This window comes from Erythrolamprus reginae, chromosome 10 (assembly GCF_031021105.1).
Source record: "Erythrolamprus reginae isolate rEryReg1 chromosome 10, rEryReg1.hap1, whole genome shotgun sequence".
Lineage (NCBI taxonomy): Eukaryota > Metazoa > Chordata > Lepidosauria > Squamata > Dipsadidae > Erythrolamprus > Erythrolamprus reginae.
Window position 1 is genome coordinate 24,705,329 of NC_091959.1, and position 22,758 is coordinate 24,728,086.

The 22,758-nt window shown below is 43.4% G+C and overlaps 1 protein-coding gene and 1 long non-coding RNA gene across 5 annotated transcripts in view; one reads left to right on the plus strand and one right to left on the minus strand.

Moving 5' to 3' along the window:
- Positions 1-1,771: 1,771 nt before the first annotated feature.
- Positions 1,772-13,557, minus strand: LOC139173117 (uncharacterized). Its single transcript, XR_011559980.1, has 3 exons — positions 13,545-13,557; positions 2,871-2,932; positions 1,772-1,797 (listed from the first exon to the last, which is right to left on the minus strand). It is a non-coding gene; the product is annotated as an uncharacterized lncRNA (long non-coding RNA).
- The window catches only part of MCTP2 (multiple C2 and transmembrane domain containing 2), a 232,733-nt gene continuing 222,878 nt past the window's right edge, over positions 12,904-22,758 (plus strand). Inside the window, exon 1 of one of the 4 annotated variants that reach the window (XM_070762681.1) lies at positions 12,904-12,973. The gene's annotated coding sequence lies outside the window, so the exon portion shown is untranslated. Of the gene's footprint in view, positions 12,974-13,908; positions 14,012-22,758 lie in introns of those variants that run through there. The other 3 variants (XM_070762680.1, XR_011559979.1, XM_070762682.1) reach the window with 3 other exon arrangements.

The following is a 22,758-nucleotide window of genomic DNA, read 5'->3' on the forward strand; positions in this document are numbered from 1 at the left end:
GATTTTTTTGGTGGGGGGACACCAAGGAAAGCAACGTTTGCCTCATTGGAAATTCCACAATGTGAGGGTGAACGAGGGGTGTGTGTAGAATAATTAACTGCTGCTTTGCTACAATCCTCCGCTTGCCTCTTAGGAAAGGACTTTCCTTCCGATTTCTGCCTCCTGCAGGAAACCGGCCTGATGAGTCTGCATGCTTTCCTTTGCTGCTTCGGTTGGTTTCCAGCATGGCCAAAAGAACAGCCTTCCCGTAAAATGTGTTACGCAACCTGGCTGGGACCCAGCAAAAGCCTCGAGGCCAGAAAGGGTTGAAGGGGGATGACATTGGAAGGCTTTGATGGGGCAGAAAAATTCTGAGCCATAAAAATAACTGATGACTCTTTTTCTTTTACTTCCTGCTTGATTCAGAGTGGCCTTAAGAGAGCCCAATGCTTAGAGCCACAACAACAACAACAACAATAATAATTGATTAGATTTGTATGCCACCCCTCTCCGTAGATCTGGAGCGGCTCACAGCAAAATAATAACAGTATAACAAATCTAATATTAAAAACATCTAAAAAGCCCAACATTAAAACCATACAACACAATCATACCATGTCTAAACTATATAAGCCTGGGGGTATCTTAGTTCCCCCATGCCTGGCAACAAAGGTGGGTCTTTAGCAACTTACGAAAGGCAAGGAGGGTGGGGGCAGTTCTAATCCCTGGGGCGAGTTGATTCCAGAGGGCCGGGGCTGCCACAGAGAAGGCTCTTCCCCTGGGGCCTGCCTGTTTAGTCGACGGGATCCGGAGAAGGCCAACTCTGTGGGACCTTATCGGTCGCTGGGATTCGTGCGGCAGAAGACGGTTCCAGAGGTATTCTAGCATTTAGACTTATATACCGCTTCACAGTGCTTTACAGCCAGTGAAGGGCTACCAAATTTTTTCCTACCACACTGTGGTCGTGGCTTCTGCAAGACGCCCTGTGTTTTCTTTCAACATCTTTCAGTGCAAATTGGGTGTTCTGGGGTGGAGCCCCGTTTTCGCTACCCCACTGCGTCCTCCCCCCCCCCGTCCGGGCAGTAGCCCACTCCTGTTTACAGCCCTCTCTAAGTGGTTTAGAGACAGTAAGCATATAGTCCCAGAACAACAGAATCCCCTATGCAACTAGACTTACAATCTTAGGTTTAGAAAGCTTAGTACTACCTCGACCTAAGCATAGCCCATAAAATCATCTGCTACAACGTCCTTCCTGTCAACGACTACTTCAGCTTCAACCACAACAACACACGAGCACACAACAGATACAAACTTAAAGTAAACCCCTCCAAACTCGATTGCAGGAACTGGGGCTTTAGTAACTGAGTAGATGATGCATGGAACTCTGGTAGTCCTCAACTTACAATGGTTCATTTAGTGATTGTTTGAAATTCCAATGGCACTGAAGAGACTGACTGACGACCGTTTTTCGCACTGGTGACTGTTGGGAGGGCACTTGGCCACTGATCTGTATTATGGTTTACAATGTCCTGGAAGTCACGTGATCCTCTTTTGTCCCCTTCCCACAAGCAAAGTCAATGGGGAAGCCAGAGTCACTTCATTGCCGTGTTACTAATTAGCAACGGCAACCATTCACTTAACAACGGCGACAAGAAAGGTAATAAAACAGGGCAAAACTCGCTTTATCAAGTTAGCATCAGAATTTCTAGGCTCAGTTGAGGATGACCTGTGAGGCAGCTCTATTTCAATCAATCAGACTCGAGCCGGAAGGGACCTTGGAGGTCTTCTAGTCCAACCCCCCTGCTCAAGCGGGAGACCCTGTACCAGTGAGGACAAACATTTTTTGGTTTGCGTGCATAATAATAATGATAATGATAATGATGATAATGATAATGATAATGATAATGATAATGATAATAATAATAATAATAATAATAATAATAATAATAATAATAATAATTATTATTATTATTATTTTTAAAAATAGATTTGTATGAGGCCCCTCTCCGAGGACTCAGAGGGGTTCAAAACAGCAATAACAATACAATACAATACAAATCCAATATTAAGAAAACTAAATTACAAACCCATTATTACTAAAAAAAAACCAATCAATTCTACACAATCACACCACTCTCAAATGCTAAAGTCAGGAGGGTGGAGAGAGAATTAATCCCCCCATGCCTGGTGGCATAAATGGGTCTTCAACATCTTACGGAAGGCAAGGAGGGTGGGGGCAATTCGAATCTCCAGGGGGAGTTGATTCCAGAGGGCTGGGGCCGCCACAGAGAAGGCTCTTCCCCTAGGTCCCGCCAGACGACATTGTTTAGTCGACGGGACCCGGAGAAGGCCAACTCTATGGACCTAATTCACACACAAAGGGTGCGTGTATGTATGCTAATACACGCAGAGGTGCCCGCACCCATTCCCTCTCTTCCACACATGTGCAACCCCCACATGCTGCCCCCTGCACATAGACACCCTCTCTGCCCCCATGCATGCACAAAGACCTCACTGAAGCCTTGGATGGTGACAAAACGGCTCAATGGGTAAACCAGAAGTTTGGAAAAATGGACTTCTGGTTTGCTTGTTATGCTGTTTTTGACACACCGGAGGCTCCAGGGAAGCTTCCTAAGGTCTCCGTAGGGCGAATCAGCCTTCCCCAAGGCTGGAAATTAGCTGGCCAGAGCACGCATGCACCCCGGCTCTGACATAAGCCGATGCCTCACGTGCCTTTCGATACGATTCTGGGTGCCACCTGTGCAGTGATGGGCTGCCAAATTTTTTACCACCGCACTGTGGGCATGGCTTATTGTGTGGGTGTGACATAATTGTCATGTGACTGGGTAGGAGTGGTTTGCCAGCCATGTGACTGGGTGGGAGCGGCTTACCGACCAAGGTAAGTTTTCAAATAGGTGCTTGGACTCTTTTGCAGTTGATGAAGTCACGTTATCTGAACAGCCACAAAAAGAACAAATGATAGACAGCATTATCTGATGAGGAGCACAGGAACATTTTAAGGTTTTGTACTGAACCCACAAGGTTCAGTAGGATAACAGATTAGGCAAGTAGCTCAATTTTCTTTCATTGCTATAAAAGTTCAGTTCTAGATCATGTTTAAAATGATTAAAGCATTTAATGGGTAAAAACATACTATTTTACTTTTTCCTATTTTAAAGGTAATTAAGGATCATACTAAGGTACTAGAGAAGGAAGGACAATAAAAAAATTAAGTATTCTATAAATAGTGCATAAACCTATTACCCCCACAGCAGCCCATTACTGCATCTCAGGCACACATGCCATAAATTCGCCATCACTGCCCCATATACACTTTCAAACAAGGGTTGTGCAGTTGTGCATTTTTCAGGCTTCTGGGTTCCAGTCCTCTCTGTTTATTCTGTTCACTGTACAGTATCTGCCTTTGGCAAACATCCTTTATAACAGGAAAAACTCAACAAGCATATTTGATCCTGGCTGCCTTTCAGCATCTGCAGAATTATTCTCACATTTGGGTGCCGCTGTGGTTTGTTTTATTTCCTTGTGGACACAAATAATGGTTTTTTTCTTTTCTTTTTTTGGGTGGGGGGAGAATGGACTGAGCAGCACTTGCGCACAGACACACAAACACACAACCCTTGCCCTGCCAGGAACTGTAGAAGCCACAAAACAGAAAAAAAAACCTATGGTGACTGGTATCGCTTTGGGAGTTAATGGTGTGTGAGTAATATTTTATTGGCAATAGCACAAGTTTAACAAGAACAAGCTTGGCCAGAGCAAGGAAAGATTAGATTGGCAAACGTTCAGGAAAGCTTGAACCCAGGAAAAAGAGAGACAAGCCTCCGAGCACGGCGTGACTTTATGCAAACACAGGAAGTAAATCAACAATCAGAGGTTTTGTTAAGAGCCAGAGGTCAGATAATTTCCCATCTCAGATTGCAATGGCCTGTTGCTGCTTTTTTTAAAAAAAGCAAGTTCCTAATCCTGGTGATTATTATTATTAAAATAACCTCGAAAAGGGTTTCTCCTGGCTACTCCGAGCCAACACCTGAGAGTAAGGGAATCTCCCTATTGCTTTTTGTTATTCCCTGTGATAAGCAAAATTTAAACGAAGTATAGGATAATAGTAATGGTGCGTTTATGGTGACCTTACAGATGCCTTAGAAACAGGGAGAGGTCAACTGTAGGAAGTCTAAGGTTAAAGTTTTTGGGGTTTGGGGAAGAAACCATAGAGTCAGGTAGAACATCCCAGGCATTGATCACTCTGTTGCTGAGTTTTCTGCAGTTTGAGTTTGGAGCGTTTTTCATTTACGTGCTTGTGTATTACTGCGGTTGAAGGTGAAGTAGTCATTAACAGGAAGGACATTTGGGTATATGGTTTTATTAACTACAGTTAGATCAGATCGGAGGTGATGTAGTTGTAAATTGACTGATTTCAGTATTTCAGGTCAGGTGGAATAAGGTGTATTTGTTGCAAGCGGAGGAGTGAAGGACTCTTGTGAAATATTTCTGGATTGTATTAATGTCTGATATGCAATGGGGGTTCCAGATAGGTGAGCTGTATTCCAGAATTGGTCTTCCAGAACACAGTATAGTACTAATGAGGTCTTCGATTTACGATCACAATTGAGTCCAAATTTTCTGTTGCTAAGTGAGATATTTGTTAAGTGAGCTTTGTCCTGCTTTAGGACCTTTCCTGCCACTGTTGTTAATTGAATCACTGCAGTTGGAGTTGGGACAGGGTTAGAGGTTATATAGTTAGTAGAATTCGACACCAAGGTATAAAGAATAAACTGGAATCACTCTACAATTTGTAAATATTGCAATGTTCTTGGTTTAAAATAATATTAAAAGTACACCCTCATTTTGGTGGAGGGATCTGAATGGTGGTGAGACCACACTTGGAGTACTGTGTACAGTTCTGGTCACCGCACCTCAAGAAGGATATAATGGAACTGGAAAAGGTGCAAAAAAGAGCAACAAGAATGATCAAGGGAATGGAGCCCCTCCCTTGTGAAACCAGGTTGCAACGCCTTGGTTTCTTCAGCCTTGAAAGACGGTGTTTAAGAGGTGACTTGATCGAAGTGTATAAAATCCTGCATGGGATAGAAAAGGTGGATAGAGAAAAAATATTTTCTCTATCACACAATACTAGGACAATACTAGGACCATTTGTTGGGGGTCAAGGGAAAGGGAGGGTCTTGCCTTCTCTTTTTGCTCAAGGTCCCCATGGACAATTGGTGGGCCACTGTGTGACACAGAATGCGGGGACTCGATGGGCTTTGGCCTGATTCAGCAGGACTCTTCTTATGTTCTTATGAATGAATGATGTTGGGTGGTGGGAGCATGCAGCACTGTGCATCACTTGTCTTTTATGTAGTGTGTATCTGTCATTATTAAAAATTAATAAAATTTATTTTTTAAATATTGAATCACTGCAGTTGTGAAGTTAGTAACCCAGCTGTTATGTGAATCTGGCTTCCCATTGGTTTTGCTTCTCAAAAGGTTGCAAAAGGGAATGACGCATGAACCTGGGGCATAGCAATAGCGCTTAGATTTATATAGCGCTTAGCCACCGTCATAACTATGAGACAGTTGGAGGGGATCCGAATTTCGATCACGTTGCCATGGGGATGTTATAAAGCTCATTAGTGTGAATAATAGTTGGTAAATGAATCACTGCAATTTTTAAGTTGGTCCTTGACTTACGACCATAATAGGTCACTTTTTTCAGTGACACTGTAACTTTGAACCGTCACTAAATGAATTTTTGTAAGTTGAGGACTGCACCTGAACTGACGAAGAAGAATACAGACAGTCCTCAACTTATGACCAGAATTGAACCCAACATTTATGTTGCTAAGCGATGCATTTGTTAAGTGAGTTTTGCCCCATTTTATTTATTTATTTATTTATTTATTTGTTTGTTTGTTTGTTTGTTTGTTTATTTATTTATTTATTTATTTATTTATTTATTTAGTTAGTTAGTTAGTTAGTTAGTTAGTTAGTTAGGTATTTAGGTAGTTAGTTAGGTAGTTAGGTAGTTAGTTAGTCCAAAACACAACAAAGGGTACATTGGATATACTCGTAGTTAAATATAATAATGAAAGAATTGAAGAAAAGATATAAGAATAAAATATATCAATGAAAGAAGAGAAGAAAAGACATTTATTATTTATTTATTTATTTATTTATTTATTTATTTATTTATTTATTTATTTATTTATTTATTATTTAGATTTGTATGCCGCCCCTCTCCGCGGACTCGGGGCGGCTCACAACAAGGCATAAACAAATCGTAACGAATCCAAATAATTTAAATATTTTTTAAAAAGTTTAAAAGAGAACCCCAATATACTAACAAACACACACACAAGCATACCATACATAAATTATACATGCCCAGGGGAGATGTTTCAGTGCCCCCATGCCTGACGGCAAAGGTGGGTTTTAAGAACTTTACAGAAGGCAGGGAGAGTAGGGGCAGTTCTAATCTCCGGGGGGAGTTGGTTCCAGAGGGTCGGGGCCGCCACAGAGAAGGCTCTTCCCCTGGGGCCCGCCAACCGACATTGTTTAGTTGACGGGACTCGGAGAAGGCCCACTCTGTGGGACCTAATCGGTCGCTGGGATTCGTGCGGCAGGAGGCGGTCTCGGAGGTAATCTGGTCCAATGCCATGAAGGGCTTTAAAGGTCATAACCAACACTTTGAATTGTGACCGGAAATTGATCGGCAACCAATGATATGGGAATAGAAGAAAAGATATATGAGATATAAGAGAGACAATAGGACAATAGGACAGGGGACGGAAGGCACTCTAGTGCACTTATGCACTCCCCTTACTGACCTCTTAGGAATCTGGAGAGGTCAACCGTGGATAGTCTAAGGGTAAAATGTTGGGGGTTAGGGGATGACACTATGGAGTCCAGTAATGAGTTTCATGCTTCGACAACTCGATTACTGAAGTCGTATTTTTTACAGTCAAATTTGGAGCGGTTAATATTAATTTTGAATCTGTTGTGTGCTCTTGTGTTGTTGTGGTTGAAGCTGAAGTAGTCTTTGACAGGCAGGACATTGCAGCATATGATCTTGTGGGCGATACTTGGATCATGTTTAAGGTGTCGTAGTTCTAAGCTTTCTTACCATAGTTGGTAAATGAATCACTGCAATTTTTAAGTTGGTCCTTGACTTACGACCATAATTGAACATACATTTCTGTTGCTAGGTGAGACAGTTAAGTGAGTTTTGCCCAATTTTACGACCTTTCGTTCACAGCTGGTAAGGGGATCGCTGCAGTTCTTACATTAATAGCACGGTTGTTAAGTGAATCAGGCTTCCCCATGGTCACAAAAGGGGATCGCGTGACCCCGGGACGCTGCAACCATCATAACTATGAACCGGTTGCCAAGCTCTACATTTTGGTCACGTGACCGCAGGGACACTGGAAAGATCATAACTGTGAAACACGGTAAGAAGTCACTTTTTTCAGTGCCGTTGTAACTTTGTATGGTCACTAAACAAACTGTTATAAGTCAAGGACACCCTGTAACCTTCTGCCCGGTTTTCATAAATTTCACAGGATTCCTTTTCCCCCAACCCTGGTGAGAAAATGGCCTGTTGTTGTTTTATCTTCAGAAGTGCCAACAAAATAGGACTGGTACGGTGATGGGTACCGAATAAAGATACGTCATTGCTGGGGTTGAAATGATAAACCATAAAGGAATGGAGCCTTTAAGAAATGACAGCTCCAGGGACACGTTCTTCCTCTTTAATTACAAACAGAAACTCCAGCTAGATCCAGAAAGGAGATCAGTTTTGATCCCCCTTAAATGCATCCTCCACCCCTGGGCCTAATTTTAGGGCAGTTTGCAAAATTTGGCTGTGAGATGCCTTTGTGTTCTTCCATCACGACACTGAACAAGCGGATCTATTTCGGGAAACAGGTCCAGTCTCAAACTCTGCCCCACTCCTGACTGCTTGGTAAATTAAGAATCTTACCTCTATTGTTACCAGGATCAATTAAGATTCTTGCTGGGGATTAGCAGAGCTAAACCCCAGGATTAAGAAGGTGTATGTTTTCAGGCTATTTGATTAACAGTTGCAACAGCGGTTATTGTTCGTAGCTCATTCAATAAATAGAAGTATAAACTTCAAAATGAAATAAAATATAAAATACATAAAAAATATAAAATATATAAAAAATATAAAATATATAAAAAATATAAAATATATAAAAAATATAAAAAATATAAAATATAAAATATATAAAATATATAAAATATAAAATATATAAAATAAAAAAAATAAAAAAAATAAAAAATAAAACATAAAATAACAAAACAAAAAATAAGATAAATGAAAGAATGGGATGGGATAGGATAGGATAGGATAGAATAAATAGTAGAATAGAACAGAACAGAACAGAACAGAACAGATGGAATAAGAAGAGAAGAGAATACAGAAGAGAAGAGAAATCTTTATTGGCTAAGTGTGATTGGACATACAAGGAATTGTCTCCTGTGTATAAACTCTCAGTGTTCATACCAGCAACAAATGATAAATCATGATCACAATCATAACATGTAATTATCATGCATCATAGGATGCAATACTCAATGATAGTCATAGGAGACAAGCAGTCCACATAAATCCTAAGAATTAAACAGCATAGTTATAATATGATCACTTATAGTGCAAAGGGAATAAGGAATATGATGATGATGATGATGATGATGATGATGATGCAGCCCTACCACGTGGTTTGACATCCTGGGGCCTCAGATCGTTTTGTGGAAATTTGTTGTTTAGCAGAGCATGAGCTCCAAAGAGTGTTCTCTGTCAGAATGGAGATCATTATTGGTAATGATTTTTTTATGCCCTGTAAAAGCTCTGGTCCATTGACAGACAGATGCTCCTGACAAAACCGGTTCAGTGTCTAGCAGGCTTAAACTTTATGGGATGTTTGGCCTTCGCTCGAGGATTATTTGGCTACGGCATATCAGAGAAAACAAGCAAAGGAAGGAAGGAAGGAGAACCTTGGCGATAATCTGCAGCTGAAGGAGAAAGTTTGTTTATTACAGCAGAGCTGAAAGAAAACTTTCTACCTGGTCATGGGAATACAATTTTACAATCTCCAGCCACCGGAAAGAAAATTGTTCTGAACCCAACTTCAACCAAAACGATACACAAGAACACAATAGATACAAAGTTTGTATTACAAACTTAAGGTAAACCACTCCAAACTTGATTTGATTGATTGATTTGATTTGGTCAAACATGTACAATATAGTAGGCATTGGTACATAAACATAAACACTAGCAAAGTAGGTGGTGAAAAATGGTGGAAGGTCTTAAGCATAAAACTTATCAGGAAAGACTTAATGAACTCAATCTGTATAGTCTGGAGGACAGAAGGAAAAGGGGGGACATGATCAAAACATTTAAATATGTTAAAGGGTTAAATAAGGTTCAGGAGAGAAGTGTTTTCAATAGGAAAGTGAACCCAAGAACAAGGCGGCACAATCTGAGGTTAGTTGGGGGAAAGATCAGAAGCAACGTGAGAAATTATTATTTGACTAAAAGAGGAATAGATGCTTGGAACAAACTTCCAGCAGACGTGGTCGGTAAATCCACAGTCACTGAATTTAAACATGCCTGGGATAAACATATATCCATCCTAAGATAAAATACAAGAAACAGTATAAGGGCAGACTAGATGGACCATGAGGTCTTTTTCTGCCGTCAATCTTCTATGCTTCTATGTTTCTAGGTACAGGTAAATTAGGCAATAGGACAATATGTTTGATTGCAGAAAATACGACTTCAGCAAACAGAGTGATTAATTCCAGGAATACTTTACCTGACTCTGTGGTTTCTTCCACAAACCCTAAAATCTTTATTTTAGACCTTCTACTGTTGACCTCACCCCATTCCTAAGAGGTCTTGAAGGGACATGCCGCATGCATAAGTGCACCAGTGTGCTTACTCCCCCTGTGCTAATGTCCCCATTTATTCATACCCATTTCCTGTATTCATAATCATGTTTATACATGTATCTATGATACATGCTTGACAAAATTAATAATTCAATAAATCACAACTTATGATTATTTTTTTCCCAGGAAAGAGGGATTTCTTTGCAAGTTTTAGAAGCATACAGGTAGTATTCCACTTACCACAGTTCGTTTAGTGACTGGAGATACACCAGCAATGAAAAAAAAGTGACCCTTATTCACACTTATGACCCATGGTGGCATGCCTATGGTCACAGATCAAAATCTGGACACTTGGTGACCAACTCGTATGTATGACAATTGCAACATTCTGGAGTCATGCGATTCTCCTTTTGTGACTTTCTGACAAGCTAACTTAATAGGGAAGCCAGACTCACTTAACGACCATGTTATTAAAACTTAAAACAACCACAGGGATTCCCTTAACAACCGTGACAAGAAAGGGTCGTAGAATGGGGCAAAACTCACTTGACGCTTGTCTCGCTTAGCAACAGAAATGTTGAGCTCAGTTGTGGTCATAAGTCGAGGACTACCTGTTATTGTTGGTATATAACCATGATGGCAAACCGATGGCACATGTGTCACAGGGGGCAGGCAGAGCCATATCTGAGGGCGCGCAAGGCTTTGTCCGTTGCCGACTCTAGTGTGCAAGTATTTATTTATTTTTATTTATTTGTTTCATCACATACGTATTGGTGGTATACAAAGTTATAATATTTATATACATGATATTAGTAAGAGAGAAACATTGGGACAGGGAACGGAAGGCATGCTGGTGCACTTATGCACGCCCCTTACTGACATCTTAGGAATCGGGAGAGGTCAACAGTGGAGAGTCTAAGGGTAAAGTTTTTGGGGTTAGGAGATGACACTACAGAGTCTGGTAGGGAGTTCCATGCATAAATTACTCGGTTGCTAAAGTTGTATTTTCTGCAATCCAGTTTAGAGTGCTTTACATTGTTTGTATCTGTTGTGTGCTCATGTGTTGTTGTGGTTGAAGCTGAAGTACTCGCTGACAGGAAGAACATTGTAGCAGATGATTTTATGGGCTACGATTAGATTGTGTTTAAGGCGACATAATTCTAAGCTTTCTATTCTGTTATGAGCAGAGGAGTGGAGGGCTCTTCTAGTAAAGTCTACGGAGAGGGGCGGCATACAAATCTAATAAATAAATAAATAAATAAATAAATAAAAATAAATAAATAAATAAATAAATAAATAAATAAATATATAAATAAAGGATCTCTGGATATTTTCTAGAGTGTTTATGTCTGAAATGCGGTGCAGGTTCCAGACAGATGAGCTGTATTCAAGGATTGGTCTGGTGAAAGTTTTGTATGCTCTGGTTAGAAGTGTGAGATTACCGGAGCAGAAGCTACGTAGGATTAGGTTAACAACTCTTGAAGCCTTTTTGCCGAAGCTGTTGCACTATATGCGCTGGCCAGCTGATTTTTGGGCTTCTTTTCGGTCATTTTTGCACTTCTCAGGCTTCAGAAAGGTCTCCAGAGCCTGTGGATAACGAAAAATGGGTCCAATGGGCCTATTGGAAGTTCGGAAATGAACTTCCGGTAGGGCCATTGGGCCATATTTTGCCCTCCCCAGGTTTCAGGAAAGCTTCCAGAACCTGTGGACGATGAATAATAGGTCCATTGGGCCTACCAGAAGTTCGGAAATGACCATCCGATGGCCCTTTGGGCCATTTTTCACCCACCCCAGGTTTCAGGAGATTCCTGAAGCCTGGGGAGGGTGAAAAACAGCTCAACGGGCCTACTGGAAGTTCAGAGGCTTCAATGAGGCCTGTGTGCAGACATGGGAGACAGCACTGGGGGGGTTTGTGTGCGCATGTGTGGGGGAGAGGCCTTTGCATTATGGGTGTGGTTACAGGCATGTGTGCTATAGTGCACACACACACCCTTTTGGCACCTGAACAAAAAAAGGTTTGCCATCACTGGTATATAAGCTACAGGTGTGGAATTTGAACCCTTCCTGGGATGATTTTAATAACACAGTCCTCCACTTACAACAGTTCCTTTAGTGACCATTCAAAGTTATAGCAGCACTGAAAACAGCGATTTATGTCCAATTTTTCACACTTACGACCACTGCGGCGTCCTCATGGACACACGATTTACAATTGGGTGCTTGATAACGGGTTCATATTTATGATGGTTGCAGGTGTCATCTTTTGGTTCCCTTTTGCGACCTTCTGACCAGCAAAGACAATGGAGAAACCAGCTTCCAAAATTAACAACCCCCTTCATCATTTAACAGCTTCAGGGATTCACTTAACGGCCGTGACATAAAAGGTCATAGAATGGAGCAAAACTGAACAAATTTCTCACTAAGCAACATAAATTTTGGGCTCCATTGTGTCCTAAATCGAGAACTACCTGTAGAGATTTATTCACACAGGTACACACAAACACATATAAATTTTAGGAGTTAATATGAATTAAGAGGCATAAATTATCCGGAATATGTTATTCTTAATTATCTTGCAATTAGCGTGTTATTATCATGATATTATTATTTGTTTGCTTTCTCTGTTGCCAGAAAACTGTTTCTAGGGGGATTTCTCATTTAACAACATATACGTTGGGCTCCATTGTGTCGTAAATTGAGAACTACCTGTAGAGATTTATTCACACGCGTGCGTGTACACCAACCCACCTCCACATTAATTTTAGGAGCTAAAATGAATTAAGAAGTCAAAATTATCTGGAATATTTTATTCTGAATTATCTTGCAATTAGTATTTAATTCTTCTTCTCCTCCTCCTCATCCTCCTCCTCATCCTTATTATTTTCTCTCTCTGTTGCCAGCTTCTGTTTGAAGGGTCCCAGGGAAATTTCTCCCTTAACCACATAAACATTGGGCTCCATTGCGGGTGTAACCTGAGGACTCCCTGTGGGCGCCTTGAGTTGAGTTGGACTTTACAACACCTAGCACCTGAACTCGGTGCCTGGAATTAAGCTGATTGCAAGTATGTATGTTTTTTATATTATTGTTATTACTGATTTTTATCATTATTTTTATCATTATCATTTATCATTATCTCCGGGTCGCGTCGACTAAACAATGTCGTTTGGCGGGCCCCAGGGGAAGAGCCTTCTCTGTGGCGGCCCCGGCCCTCTGGAACCAACTCCCCCCGGAGATTAGAATTGCCCCCACCCTCCCTGTCTTTCGTAAACTACTCAAGACTCATTGATACCGCCAGGCATGGGGGAGTTGAGATAATCCTTCCCCCTAGGCCATTACAAATTATCCATGGTATGTTTGTGTGTATGTTTGGTTTTTATAAATAAGGGGTTTTAGCTGATTTATTATTGGATTGTCACATGCTGTTTTTATCATTGTTGTTAGCCGCCCTGAGTCTATGGAGAGGGGCGGCATACAAATCCAATATTATTATTATTATTAGATTTTAATCTGTTTTTATTGCTGTCCCTTTGGAGTGAGGGGCATAGAAATACAATAAAGACATAAAATAAAGAAATAAAAAACAATGAGAATATTGGGGTGGGTGGGTGGGAGGGAGGGGGCAACAGTCCTACCTTGCCTGTCCCACTTCACGGAGGTCTTCTGAAGCAACTCCCGCCATCCTAGCCCCTTCCAGAATGGGTATAAAGAACGCTGGCCTACTCTGCAAGGCTGTTGTGTCGTAAAAACTTTTTTGGGGGGCAGATTCCAGTCCAACGCAGGAACCCCCTTCTTCCCCCCTCCCCAGATTGGGTGGGTGAGGGATCCCGTTCCATCCTTCAAGGGGCGGGGCCTAGTCTCATGTGGGGGCGGGGCTTCTCCGGTCGGCGGGCCCCGCGGAGGCGCGCGCGAGGCGTGGGACTCTCCTCCCTTCCGCGGAGGCGGCTCCGGCTCCTCCCCACTCGTGTCCGCCCCACCCCGTCGGAGGCGGCGGGGAAAGAGCGGCCGCAGGGAGGAAGCGGAGCTCGAGGAGGAGGACGGGGAGGAGAAGAGCCGCGCGGGGGCGAAGCTCGCGGGGGAGCCGAGCCGCGCTCGGGGGCAGGTAAGGCTGCAGACGCGCGTGGGTGGGGGGTTTTTGGGGGGGAGGAGGAGGTGTGAGCTGGGGAAGCGAGGAAGACGGGGACGAGGTCTTAGGGACTCCTCGGGAGGGCATCTCTAGACCCGGCTCCGAGAAGCCTCTTTGGCGGGGAAAAGTCTCGGGTGGGTTCTTCCCACGACTCGCTGTGGGTTCCGGCAGGAAGTGGGGAGGAGGTTCGGTTTTAGGGAACCTTTGGAAAGGGGGATGAGGGCATATGGACCCCGCTCCAAGAAGCCTCAAAAAAGTCTCAGGTGGGTTTTTTCCACCACCTGTTCTGGGCTCCTGCGTGTAAAGGTGGAGAGGGGGATGAGGTTTTAGGGACCCCTTGGGAGGGCATCTATAGACCCTGGCTGGGAAAAGAGGTTGAGATGCAAGGGGGGGGGGGTTCCTAGGATAGAAGGGGGAAGTGGTGGACAAAGAGGATAGAGGGCATCTAGACCTGCCCCCCTAGAAGACCCCCTTTGCCTGGAAAAATATCAGGTGGGTTCTTTCCATGACCCATTGTGGGCTCCGGCAGGTAATGCGCCTGGGAGGGGGTTACGTTTTAGGGACCTTCGGGAGGGGGGCAAATTGGGGGGGGGGGGTAAGGGCATATGGACCCGGCTCTGAGGAGCCTCCTTTGCTGGGAAGAATCTCTAGTGGATTCTCCCCACGACCTGGTTGTAGCCAGCTGTTGCTCATGGCTGGACTCCAGCAGGAGATGCTGGAGACATGAGTGGGGGGGTCCTGTAGTAGGAGGGGTAAGGGGTGGGCAAAGGGCGCAGAGGACATCTAGACCTGGCCCACAAGGAGACCCTCCTTGTCCGGAAAAGTCTCGGTGGGTTCTTCCCACGAACCTTTGTAGCCAGTGGCTGGGCTCCAGCAGGTAAGGATGGAGACTCACGGGGAGGGGGGGGGGAGGCTGGGATAGGAAGGGAGAAGGAAGGTAGATTTTAGGGACCCTTCGGGATGGGGGGGAAAGGGGGGTGAGGGCATAAGGATCCGATCCGAGAAGCCCCCCTTTGCCCAGAAAAGTCTCTGGCGGATTCCTACGACCCGTTGTAGCCAGCTGTCGCTCATGGCTTGGCTTCTATAGGTGAGGCTAGAGACATTGATTTATTTATTTTGTCCAATACATAATGAAGGTTAATGAGATTGACCATGTGATAATATATATCAAAGAGAGGAAAGAAGGAAGGAAGGAAGGAAGGAAGGAAGGAAGGAAGGAAGGATAGGAGTGAAGATATAAGAATAAAGTACAATACATCAATGGAGGATAGAGGAGGAGATATAGAGATAATATGAGTGGAAGAAAAGAAATATGAGATATAGGAGAGATAATTGGACAGGGGACGGAAGGCACCCTAGTTTGGGGGTGGGAAGGAGAGGCAGGGAAGGAAGACTAAGACTTTAGGGACTAAAGTGCCCCCACACCCCCAAGGAGCCAGGGCCCGGAAGACCCTCTAACTGGGTTCCCACGACACCCTTTCTAACCATCTTCAGTTACAGACTCCGTGAGTAGCCCTCTGCTTTCATCCCATGGATAAATTTGTCTTAAAGGAAAGTGGGATTTTTATTTTTTATTTTTTGCTTTCTCGGCGGCTCCTAAGGCTGCGCTAACCGTTCCGACGTGTGTTTGATGCCAAGCCAGGTCCTGGATGGGAAAAGCGGGTGATAGGGAGTCGTGTGTGTGTTTGGGAGGGGGGATGTTGGCTAAAAGGAAAGAGATGCAGGGTTTGGCAAGCCAGGTGGCAAAAGTAAAGAGTGGGGTGGGCTTGAGGTTGGATGGTGGAGATCACATCCCTCAAAGGCAGCAGCTCTGGGCCTGCCTGCAAGGGTCATGCCGATTAGGTGGGTGGGTGGGGGCTGAAAATCCCCTTATTTTTGATGAACTTGGACTTGATTGGGGGGTTTCGCTGCAGAGGTTCAGCCTCAAAGCAAGACCCTCAAAGGGTAACGTTTTCTCGTTGCGTGCCAAAAAGCATGTGTGCGGCCATAGTATGCCCACACGTGCTAACCCCTATAATGCAAGGTGCGCATGACACCCTCGTGCACTTTGCCCCCCCCTCCTGCGTGCCCCACCCCCACGCATGCAAATCTTTCCGAGGCAACTCAAGAAAGGGATCTTGGGGTTTTGGTGGACAGCTCAATGAAGATGTCAACCCAGTGCACAGCAGCAGTAAAAAAAAGCAAATTCCATTATTATAATTATAATTATAATATATATAATAAATATAATTATAATTATAATTATAATTATAATTATAATTATAATAATTATTATAATTATAATTATAATTATAATTATAATTATAATTATAATTATAATTATAATTATAATTATAATTATAATTATAATTATAATTATAATTATAATAATTATTATTATTATTTAGATTTGTATGCCGCCCCTCTCCGTAGACTTGGGCATGATTAGGAAGGGAATCGATTAGGAAGGGAATGCTTGGCATGATTAGGAAGGGAATCAAAAATAAGTTGGTAAGTGTTGTATTGCCTCTGTACAAATCGATGGTGAGACCACACTTGGAGTCCTGTGTACAGTTCTGGACACCGCACCTCAAGAAGGATATAATGGAACTGGAAAAGGTTCAAAAAAAGGGCAAGAAGAATGATCAAGGAAATGGAGCACCTCCCTTATGATACCAGGTTGCAACGCCTTGGTCTCTTCAGCCTTGAAAGACGACGTTGAAGGGGTGACTTGATCTAAGTGTATAAAATCATCCATGGGATAGAAAAGGTAGATAGAGGAAAATTATTTTCTCTATCACACAATACTAGGACGAGGGGACCCTCCCTAAAGCTCATAGGTAAGAAAGCGAGGACAAATCAAGGGAAACATTTCTTCACCCAGAGGGTCATTGGTTTATGGAATCCACTTCCAGAAGAGGTCGTGAGAGCTGTCAGCCCTAATAGCTTCAAGGCAGGATTAGACAGATTCATGGATGCCAAGTGTACCATAGGTGGTGATTGAAAGGGATGTCCATGTGCCGCCTCTATGTTGGTTGAGGCAGGCAGGATTCCCTTGAGTACCATTTGTTGGGGGTCAAGGGAAAGGGAGGGTCTTGCCTTCTGTTTCTGTTCAAGATCCCCGTGGACACTTGGTAGGCTACTATGTGACACAGAATGTTGGACTCGATGGGCTTTGACCTGATTCAGCAGGACTCTTCTTAGGTTCTTATGTTGTTATGCGCATGAGACCCCTTGCACTCCCCCTTACGTATGCGCAAGACCGCAACCCTGTTTTGGGCCTAAGAGGCCTCCCTGCAGCCTCCTGGGACCAGAATTGGGCTGGTGGGGGGGCACCTGCCCCCATGCATATGTGCATAACCTCCCCATCCCTGCGCAGGTGCACATGTTTCCAGCATGCGCCCCGCCCTCCGAGCATGCACGGCAGATAACCGAAAAAATCTGCTGGCCTGTGCGATGGAGCTGAGCTGAGCAACAACTCCCATGCCTGTTAAGAGGGCTCTATGTGCCATGTGTGCCACACATGCCATAGGTTTGTTTAATTAATTAGTTAAATAGTTAAATAATTAAATAGTTAAATAGTTAAATAATTAAATAGACTTGTATGCCGCCCTTCTCAACCAACCCAGGGTGATATACAACATAATAAATACAGTACAAAGTGTTACAATATGAAATATGAAATAATTAATATGGAAATATGAATATGAATACGATATGATATTCATGCTAATATGAAAATATTAAAAAACTGAAAAATTCTAAAACCCCATTTATGCTAAACACAATCATCCACATTCATCCCAACTGGGTCTAGCCACTCAATAACATCAGACATTGTTAGCTGTCGACACTCACAGCCCCCGATGCCCACCAGCAAAGATGAGTCTTCAAGGCTTTGCGAAAGGCCAGGAGGGAGGGGGCAGTACGTATCTCCGGAGGGAGTTCGTTCCAGAAGGCCGGGGCCACCACAGAGAAGGCTCCTCCCCTAAGCCCCGCCAGATGGCATTGCCTGGCCGATGGGACCTGGAGGAGGCCGACCGTATGGGACCTAACCTGTGGGATGCATGAGACAGAAGTCGGTCCCGTAGGTAATCCCCATCCATTTATCATTGCAACTCTAAAGGATGCCTTCCCCTCACAAAAGGGCAACCTCGAAGGCTCAAGGGGAAGGAAATCAACCTGCGAGGTCATCTAGCCTTTCCAAGGCTGGTGCTTCCTAAGACACGTTGGACTCCAGAGCCTGCCATCCTCAGCCAGGATGGGATGAGCGGCTCCGAGTGTGCAGCTGCTGTTAAGTTTCACTTCGGATCTGCCCACCCTCAACTCATCCGGTGGATGAGCCGAGCAAGACATGTCAGGGGAAGGAGGGTCCCACTCAGTTTCGTGGGTCTGAGCAGGTTTCTAAAAATGCTCTGTCAATTGTCTCCCCTCTCGCTTGGGTGGGGGGCACTTGACAGGCATCGGCTGACAGCCAACTTGGGGCAAAGAGCTTTATTTTCTGCGCGCCTACGGATTTCTGCCAAACCAGTCCAACCTCTGTGGCTTGAAAGTACAAAAGGCTTTGCCAGGCTTTGCTTGGCAGTTGGCGGTTATAACGGAGGTGGGTTGGCTCGTGGCGAGCGGGTACAGGTGGCCTGAGTTTGCAGAACAGGAAGGCGATCTTAAGGAGATCTTGCAAGGTAAACATCTCTGGTTGACTGGCATTTGGCTCTTGGGAATTATGTGCGCTCATCCATGGAATTCTCTTTGCATCCGTGCAGAATCGTTGATTGTGTTTCTTCTGGGGTCTTCACTTTCTCAGGGTAGCCCACTCCCGACTTTCCTAGTGGTCTCCCTTCCAAGTCCTCAGCAGTCATAAACCTGCTTAGTTTCTCAATCTTAAGCTTTGCAAAGTTGGCTAGGCATTGCTGCCCAGCTGGACAAATTTACTAAAGGTAGGTTTTACAAATTTTACACGGATGGCAGATCCTGTTTGTTGCCTTTCCAAATATTTTATTTTTTATTTATTTGTTTGTTTTGTCCAAAAACATAATGAAGGTTACAGAGGATACACTCATATAAAATATATCAATAAAAGGGGAGAAGAAAAGATATAGGTGTAAGATATATCAATGAAAGAGTAGAAAGAAACATATAGGAATAGGATATATATATATATATATATATATATATATATATATATATATATATATATATATATATATATGTATATGTTTTCGTAGATTTTCACGGGTACAGGTATGACGGTCTTGGTATATTCGGGTTTCTTCCTACACGGGAAGAAACCCGAATATACCAAGACCGTCATATATATATATATATATATATATATATATATATATATATATATATATATATATATATATATATATATATATATATATATATATATATATATAGATTGTTCTGAGTTCGGGTTTTGCCCTGTGTAATGTTTTGCATGTCTATGCGACGTTTCGGTGAAATCACATTCACCATCTTCAGGCTGGAGTTCCAATCTTTGTGTTGTTGTTTACAACAACACAAAGATTGGAACTCCAGCCTGAAGATGGTGAATGTGATTTCACCGAAACGTCGCATAGACATGCAAAACATTACACAGGGCAAAACCCGAACTCAGAACAATCTACATACATATACCCGTGAAAATTTACGAAAACATATATATATATATATATATATATATATATATATATATATATATATACACACACACACACACACACACACACACACACACACACACACACACAGAGTATATATTATAGGAGAGTCATTAGAACACGGGATGGAAGGCACGTTGGTGGGCCCCTTACTGATCTCTTAGGAATCTGGAGAGGTCAACCGTGGAAAGTCTAAGGATAAAACATTGGGGGTTAGGGATGATACTACAGTCTGGTAATGAGTTCCATGCTTTGACAACTCGATTGCTAAAGTCACATTTTTTACAGTCAAGTTTGGAGCAGTTAATATTAGGTTTGAATCTGTTGTGTGCTCTTGTGTTGTTGTGGTTGAAGCTGAAGTAGTCTTTGACAGGCAGGACATTGCAGCATATGATCTTGTGGGCAATACATAGATCATGTTTAAAGCGTCGTAGCTCTAAGCTTTCTAGATCCAGAATTGTAAGTCTTGATTTGTAGGGTATTCTGTTTCGAGTGGAGGAGTGAAGGGCTTTTCGAGGGTGTTAATGTCCGAGATGCAATGAGGGTTCCAGACTGAAGAGCTGTATTCGAGGATGGGTCTGGCGAAAGTTTTGTAAGCTCTGGTAAGTAGTGTGAGATTGCCAGAGCAGAAGCTACGTAGGATTAGGTTAACAACTCTTGAAGCCTTCTTGGCTATGTTGCTGCAGTGTGCTTTGGCACGTTGGTCATTTGATGTGAGTATTCCCAGGTCTTTTACTGAGTGGGGGTTATCTGTGAGATTTTGTTTATTCAGTTTATATTTGAAGTCCTGATTCTTTTTGCTGATGTGGAGGGCAGAGCATTTGCTGGTTGAGATTTGGAGCTGCCAGGTGTTAGACCGATCAGAAATAGTCTGAGAATAGAGAATATCAGATTTTCCCCTGTAACTTGGGCCCCCGGCTTGATGGGGAGAGTGGTCCCCACCCTTTAACCTTTTCCTGCTCCTATATGGGTAGTCCTCGACTTAACGACCACAATTGAGCCCAATGCTTCTGTTGCTAAATGAGATAGTTAAGTGACTTTTGCCCCATTTTCTTATCCACTGTGGTTAAGCGAATCATTGTAGTTGTTAAGTTAATAACATGGTTGCAAAGTGAATCGGGGCATCCCCATGGGCTTTGCTTGACCCCGGGATACTACGGCGATCATGAATCAGCTGCCAAACTTTGGAATTTGGATCGGGGGATGCGCCAATGGTCGTAAGTATGAAAAAAATCACTTTTTTTCCTCAGTGTGCCATTGTAACTTTGAATGGTCGCTGAATGAATTGTTGTAACTACTGCTTTTTGGTAGAAAGACACACACGAAGCTCTTCCTCAACAGTTCTCAGTCTCTCTCTGTTTTTAGTTTTTATTGCAGTCAAGCTTGAGAAGCTCAGGTCACATAGCTATGTGGTTGAAAACGGGAGCAATGTCAAAATAACTTTGTTGGCCAGAATGGGGAACTCCGTGGCAACATTTACCTCCAGTCCTGACCAGGATTAGAAATCGGGACCACGGGGAGGAGTAGCAGCTTCAACTACTCGCCGCAGCCACACAATGACAAGTGCGTGGCAGCCAGAGCAGGGACCTTCCTGGGTGTGGATGAGAGGCGGCCTGCTATTGGTTCATCGTTAGTGGTTGGGATGAATCCTAGAAGGTGATTGGTCATTGAGCGTTCCCTGTGCCTCCACTCTTCCTGTCGCTGATAGTTGGAGGGATTGTGAGGGGAATGTTTATGTTCGGGTGGAGGCGGCTGGCGGCAGGCCCGATAAATGGCTTCCATGGGCCATATCCGGCACGCGGGCCGTAATTTGGGGACCCATGTTTAATTTCCCCACGGCACATCTGACCATGTCTCACAGCATACTAATGTGCCGCGGCACACTGGTTGAAAAACACTGGGCTATAGGATAGTGATGTTGAACCTATGGCACGGCTGCCACAGGTGGCACGTGGAGCCATATCTGCTGGCACGTGAGTCGTTGCCCTAGCTCAGCTCCAACATCCATGTGTGTGCCATCCAGCTGATTTTTGGCTCGCACAGAGGCCCTGGGAGGGCGTTTTTGGCTTCCAGGGAGCTCTGAGAGTGTGGGGGAAGACGTTTTTACCCTCCCTCGGCTCCAGAGAAGTCTTTGGAGCCTGGGGAGGGTGAAACACAAGCCTACTGAACCCACTGGAAGTTGGGAAGGCTTTTTCCAGCCTCCAGAGGGACTCGGGGGGGGGGGAAGCTGTTTTTGCCCTTTCCAGGCATTGAGTTATGGATGTGGACACTCGCTCATGTGCGATAGCGTACGCACATGCTCTTTCGGCACCAGAGGAAAAAAAGGTTTGCCATCACTGCTATAAGAGCTATTCAGCTCTCCTGTAGCCATCCAGGCTTTCCCCAAAGGTCTGGCTGCCAAGGTTGATGGATTTACAAGGCACCTATGGAGAAAAACCGCAGGTAATTTATGGCTTTGAAAGTTCCAGTTCAGGCATGCGTGTGTGTGAGAGCGAGAGAGAGAGAGAGAGAGAGAGAGAGAGATATTGTTTGTATATATCGGGAAAATGAGCACCCTGATTGTTGGGGGCAATATGCTTACTCACTGTAAAACGCTTAGAGAGGGCTGTAAAGCACTGTGAAGCGGTATATAAGTCTAAGTGCTATAAATCTAAATGCTATATATTATTTATTTATTTGTTTGTTTGTTTGTTTGTTTATTTATTAGATTTGTATGCCGCGATAATAACACTGTTATTTACGTTGAGCAATAACATCTAGTTCTGCCTTAGTAGTGATGAATGTTTTTATTATAGGGATTTTTAAAATTGACCTTATATTGTTTAATTTGCTGTATGCCTGCCCAGAGTCTGATAGGAATTTAATAAATTAAATTAAAATTGAATTGAATTTTGCAGGCTGCAGAAGTGAAGATTAAAAAAAACCCAATTGGCCCGAAGGAATTAAAAACAAACGTATGATTTGCAGAAATTAAATCTGGGGTAGCACAAAACTTGTGGCGTCCTCTCTTTCCCCTCCTGAAATTATTCCAAAAAGCCCACAGGCTTGGGATTTGTTAAATTTGGGCAAGCCCTCCAA